The sequence below is a fragment of the Elephantulus edwardii genome, unplaced genomic scaffold (genome assembly GCF_000299155.1).
Source record: "Elephantulus edwardii isolate Elephantulus edwardi_28Jun2011 unplaced genomic scaffold, EleEdw1.0 scaffold00001, whole genome shotgun sequence".
Lineage (NCBI taxonomy): Eukaryota > Metazoa > Chordata > Mammalia > Macroscelidea > Macroscelididae > Elephantulus > Elephantulus edwardii.
This window is the reverse complement of record NW_006399751.1, coordinates 48113085-48119328: the sequence shown is the minus strand read 5'-3', so window position 1 is coordinate 48119328 and position 6244 is coordinate 48113085.

Below are 6244 nucleotides of genomic sequence, written 5' to 3'. Positions count from 1 at the left end.
GGCTGGGTTTAGAAGGGGTCGTGGTACTAGGGATATTGTAGCTAATGTTAGATGGATCTTAGCTGAAAGCAGGGAATACCAGAGGAATGTATATCTGTGTTTCATTGATTATGCAAAGGCATTTGACTGTGTAGACCATAACAGACTGTGGCTGACTCTGAGAAGAATGGGAATCCCAGAACACTTGATCACTCTTACTAGCTTGCCAAAAATTTTAATCATGTGCATTGTGTGGGGTCTTTTTCCCTGATTAACTATGTGGCTCCAAGGTAAGATAGTTTGAATTAACCTCTACTAGAGGCCATGATCTGGCCAATTACTAGAAATGCATCTGAGAGCTAGACATTGACTAAGAATAACAGAAAAAGAATTGATGCCTTTCAGCTGTGTTGTTGGAAAAGAGTATTGAATACCATGGGCTGCTAAGAGAATGAACAGGTTAGTCCTCATGATGCTTAAACCAGGCTGTTCCTTGAAGGCAAGGATTCTGAAGCTTCTTCTGACATTCTTTGGACATGTTGCAAGGAGGGACCAGGCCTTGGAGAGGAGCGTCATGCTTGGGAGTATGGAGGGACCGCATAGGAGAGGAAGACCCTCTATGAGGTGGACTGATTCAGTGACTGGGGTCATGGGGGTAGGTGTGTTAGAGACAATAAGACTGGCAGAGGACAGAGCAGGGTTCAGGGCTGTTGTACAGAAGGTCGCTATGAGTCACTATGACTCATGGCACATAACAATAACAACTTTTAGGAACAATAACAAAGGAGTGGCTAATAATTATACTAATGACTGGGTAGCTCTAGTTTATAGTTTATTGATAATGATGGCAGGTAATCAATCATGTGATGAAATTTCATCTGAATTAAAATTCAAATAATCTCAAAATTCTCTGAAGATGTGGAAATATTTGTGTGGCTCTTATTACTATATCATTTAATTTGAATCAGGGATTTTGGTTGTTAATGGGGGGAAAAGTGTTCATTTAGCCAACTAATACATATTGAGTGTCCATTCTACACCAGGAATTGAGTCAAAAATCACACCTCCACATTTATGTGAAAGATTTATGTTATTTTTGTGGTTCTCATTTCCCATATGAAAGTTAAAAATAAGGCTTACTGGACAAGATTTTATCTTTTTTTTTCTCATTTGATAAAATTTTCCCCAAAAGATCACAGAGAAAAATAATTTCATGCAAGGGCATCAGATGCATGATCTGCTTTCTTCTGATGGCTCTGACTCTAGGGAGTCAAAATGTAACATTACATTTAACCATTGCAATGTTAGCTAAAAGTTGACTTTTCTAGTCATTACATTAGACCTTTTTGGTTTCCAGACACCTTAATTGTAGGCACATCAATTTGCAAATCAGCAATAGTTGTAAGATTAGGCTAAGAGACAGAGTGCTTGCCACACTGGGCAGCAAGACTTGAGGAAGACTTGAGCAAGACTCTTATGAGAGTGAGACCCTGGTGGTGAGACCCTGGTGATGATGATGAAGAGTTTGTGGCATTGCTGTGGAGAGACTCTGCAAGATGTAACCTGAGGTGTCTAGCAGTTGTGCTGGCCACAGTAAAAGGTTGCTTGCCAGATGATTGAAGAAGCTGGATTATAACTGTTCTGAAGCTGATTGAGGAAACCAGAGGCTTCCTGAATTTGTGTTGCTTAAACGAATCAAAAACTTTTACTAATTAAGGAATTGTGTTTTGCTGTTAATCTGGCTTGGAACAGCTGGACTTGTACTGTGAGATAGGCTTTGCCTCTCACACTCCTCAGCCTATTTCCCTAGTAAAGCTCACCCTTGGTACAAAAACTGTGAGTAAAGTCTAGGAGTCAACAACAAACATCGAACTCAATGATTGGTGGAAATGGGTGCAGGAGTATGGGGTGTGGCATGTCTGACGCAGCAACTATCTGTTCACTGCTATAGATATTATTGATGGGGAAAGTTCCCTGTTATGAAGTGGGCAGAAGTCATAGTCCGCTATCCACATGTTTCATCCACTCCTACTTCTGAAGCCATGTCATTCCCTGAGTGACACTGCTTACTTTTCACCATCTCATAACTGGAAAGCAATGAGCTCTTTAACTTCAGGAAATGTGTGGAAACAGCCATGAGAATAAATTGAAGAGATGGAGAAAGAGGATCATGGACAACTGATAGTGCCAGCTCTCCTCTAGAGGGAAGGTGCTGGGGGCCAAAAGCCACTTTCCCTTCACAACAGTAAAGGAGACAAAAGACAAGAAATTGGGTTTCACTCTATATGCAGTAGAAGCCCAAGGAGGGAAATAAAGCAGAGAAAGAGTATAACAAATTACCTAATTCTGTTGTTGTAGAGTCAGAACTGACCCATAGCTGACCCTCAGTGGGTTTTCACACAGAAGATTGCCCATCCTTCTTCCACAGGCAGCTGGCAGATTCAAACCACATGTCTTTGGGATTGCAGTGCATATTCTTTTTTTTTCTTTATTTTTTAAATTTTATTAGTGTGAGTGTGTGTGTGTGTGTGTGTGTGTGTGTGTGTACCGTCAAATTGGATCTGACTGGTACAGGAGGAGATGCCCCGCCTTCTCCAGCAGAGCATCTGGTGTATTTGAACCATGCATCTCCAGGATTGCAGTGCAGCTTCTTGCCACTAGGCCACCAGGGTGCCTTTTTTTTTTAGGGTGCCTTTAAAAAAAAAAAATTACACATGTGACAAGTGAGTTCGTAAGAGATAACAATGGAAGGAGAGCGAACCAGATGGGAAGCTATTAACATGTTTTAAGTGAGAACATAGTAGCTTAAAACTAGAAGATTTTTAAAAAGAACATTTTTCTTAAAAACATAGAAGAGATGGACCTGAGTGTTTTGCTTTGGCAAACAGCACAGATGAGCTAAAAAGGCGAAGTAATGGAAGAAACAAAGGTTTAAAAAAATTACAGAATAATGGTTTTTAAAAAATCAAAATCAGTGTCAAGGAGTTGAAACGAACTCAAGACTGAACCTCCATTGTGTTTCCAATGTAAATCCTATTTAAATCACACTGGATGAGATTGCCTTTCTGCTTCTGAGATGCTGGTGGATTTGAACCGCCAGAGAAAGACAGTCTTCTCCTAAATGTTCCATATGACTCAGCTATTCCACTGCTTGGAATATACCCTGAGAAAATGGGAAGTGAGGCACGAAAAAAGACTGTACACCAATGTTCATAGTAGCGTTATTCACCATAGTAAGAACATGGAAACAGCCCAGACCCAACTCCAATGGAAAGGATTGAGAAATTATGGTACACTCACACAATTAAATACTATGCAGCATGCAGGAGCAACGACTTTGTAAATTACTACCAACTTGGGATTGGTGGAAGATTGATCAACAATCTGCATTACGCAGATGACACAACTCTGCTTGCTGAAACTGAGGAGGACCTGAAGCACTTGCTGCAGAGGGTCAAGGACTGCAGCCTCCAATATAGATTGAAGCTCAACATCAGGAAGACAAAGATTCTTACCACTGAGCCAACTGGCAGCATCAGGATGGATGGTGAAGAGATTGAGATTATTAAGAGTTTTAGCTTGCTTGGCTCCACAGTCAACACGCTTGGTACCAGCAGCCAGGAAATTAAGAGATGAATTGCATTGGGAAAGTCAGCTGTCAGGGACCTCTCCAAAATACTGAAGAGCAACAACATCAGGCTGGAGACTAAGATGTGCCTGATCAGGCCGTCTGCACAATTGTGTGCTATGAATCAGAGAGCTGGGCAGTTACTAGTGATGACAGAAAGAGAATTGATGCCTTTGGGTTGTGGTGCTGGAGAAGAGTGTTGAATATACCCTGGACTGCTAGGAGAACAAACAGGTTTGTTCTGGAAAGGGTGAAACTGGGTTGCTCCTTGGAGGTAAGGATTCAAGGAAGAACCCATCCTAGGAAAGGGACAACATGTTTGGGGGAGTGGAGGGAAAGCGCAGGAGAGAAAGACTCTCTATGAGATGGATCGGGTCAGTGATTGGGGTAATGGGAGTGGGTGTGGCAGAGAGAGTGAGGCTAGCACAGTATAGAGCAGGGTTTAAGGCTGTTGTACATAGGGTCACTATGAGTCACAAGCGACTCAATGGCACGTAACAACAACAACCTAACCTGGGAGGGACTGGAGAGCATTATGCAAAGTGAACTAAGTCAGTTTCATAAAGACAAATGCTGTATAAGGCTATTATTGTAGAACGAGTATGAGGATCCAAGAAGGGGAAGAGGGAGCAGAAGGATAGGACTGGGGGTTGGGGGAGGCTTATTCTCAGGGTGACACAATTTGATGGGTGGAGGGAAGAGTGGATAAACAAAAACAGAATGATCCAGTGTGAAAATGATGTATACAAACTTTGTAAGTAAACCAGTACATTAAAAAAAAAATTAATTGCAGCCTAGGAGATATCATAGAAGGTTGCTCAGAGTTAGACGTGACTCATGAGCACCAGGTTTGGTTAGGGGTTTATTCATTATAAGAGCAGCTTAATGGCTAGAACAGTATATAGATAGGAAACTGTCAGATGTTCAAGCAGGATTTAGACGAGGCCATGACACCAGGGATATCATTGCTGATGTCAGCTAGATCTTCTGGTAAAGAATACCAGAAGAATGTATATTTGTGGTTTATTGACTATGCAAAGGCATTTGATTATGTGGATCATAACAAGTTGTGGCTGACATTGAGAAGAATGGGCATCCCAGAGCACTTGATTGCTCTTATGTACAACCTATACCTGGACCAGGAGGCTGTTGTACAAACAGAGCAGGGGTGCACTGTATAGTTTGGAATTGGGAAGGGAATGGGCCAGGGTTGTATTCTCTCTCTCCACCTATTCAGTCTGTACGCTAAGCAAATTTGTGAGAAGCTGGACTCTATGAGGAGGAGTGCATCAGGATTGGAGGGACACTCATCAGTAACTTGCCTTATGCAGATGTCACAACCTTGCTTGCTGAGAGTGAGGAGACTTGAAGCACTTTTTGCAGAAGATCAAAGGATGCAGCCTTTGGTATGGATTACATCTTAATGTCAAGAAAACAAAGATTCTTACCTCTGGACAGATCAGCAGCATCATGACAAATGAAGAAACTGTCAGCAGCTTCATCTTGCTTGGTTCCATAGTTAACACCCTTGGTACCAGCAGTCAGGAAATAAGCAGATGCATTGCACTGGGGAAATCTGAAGTTAAGGACCTCTCCAAATTTTTGAGGAGTAATGATGTCTATTTGAGGACTAAAGTACATCTGATTTGGGCCATGGTCTTTTGAATTACTTGCTATGCATCTGACAGCTGCCAATGAATAAGGATGACAGGAAAAGAATTGATGCCTTTGAGCTGTGGTGTTAGAGAAGAGCACTGAACATCCCATATACGGCCAAGAGAATAAACAGATAAGTCTTAGAGAGGATGCAGCCAGAATGCACTTTGGAGGCAAGAATAATAAGGCTTTGCCTCACATACTTAGGGCTTGTTGCTAGGAGATGCTATTCCTTGGAAAAAGACATAATGCTAGGAAGTTTGGAGGGCTCGACAAGAAAGAGGAAGGCCCTCAGCCAGGTGGACTGACACAATGACTGCTGCAAGGGCTCTGTGTGTCAGGAAATGAGAGGATGACACAGGATAGAACAGGGTTCAGATCTTTCATTCATAGGGTCGCTATGAGTTGTACTCGACTCAACAGCACCTAACAACAATTAACTCTAATAACTTTCCCAAGTTTACTCAGAATCTGAATCCAGCAATTCCTTCACAAACACAAACCACATTGGTACACACCAACCTCATACTCATTGCTACCAAGCCAGAACTGACACATACATAGCTCACCCTCCGGCAGGTTTTCTGAGATTGTAAACTGCATGGAAGGAGACTGCCCAGCTTTCTTCTTTAAAGCTGCTGGTGGGGTTGAACCACTAGAGAGATGCCCTGCTGGGCTGTCAGCACAATTCTTTTCAGACTATGCCACTGAATCTCATTCTCATAAAAAGGTATGTTTATTGGTTTGTAATTCAACTATGGAATGACAGTATTTTTATTAGTAACTAAGTTTTTGTTACTGAATCCATTTTAGGAGACTTGATGGTACAGTGGTTAAAGTGCTTGGGTGCTGACCAAAAGGTCAACAGTTTGAATCCACCAGCTATGCTGCAGGAAAAAGGATGTGGCAGTCTGCTTTTTTTATTATTATTAAATTTTATTAGTATTAATGAACATTTACAGGGATTTTGGGTTTTCATTC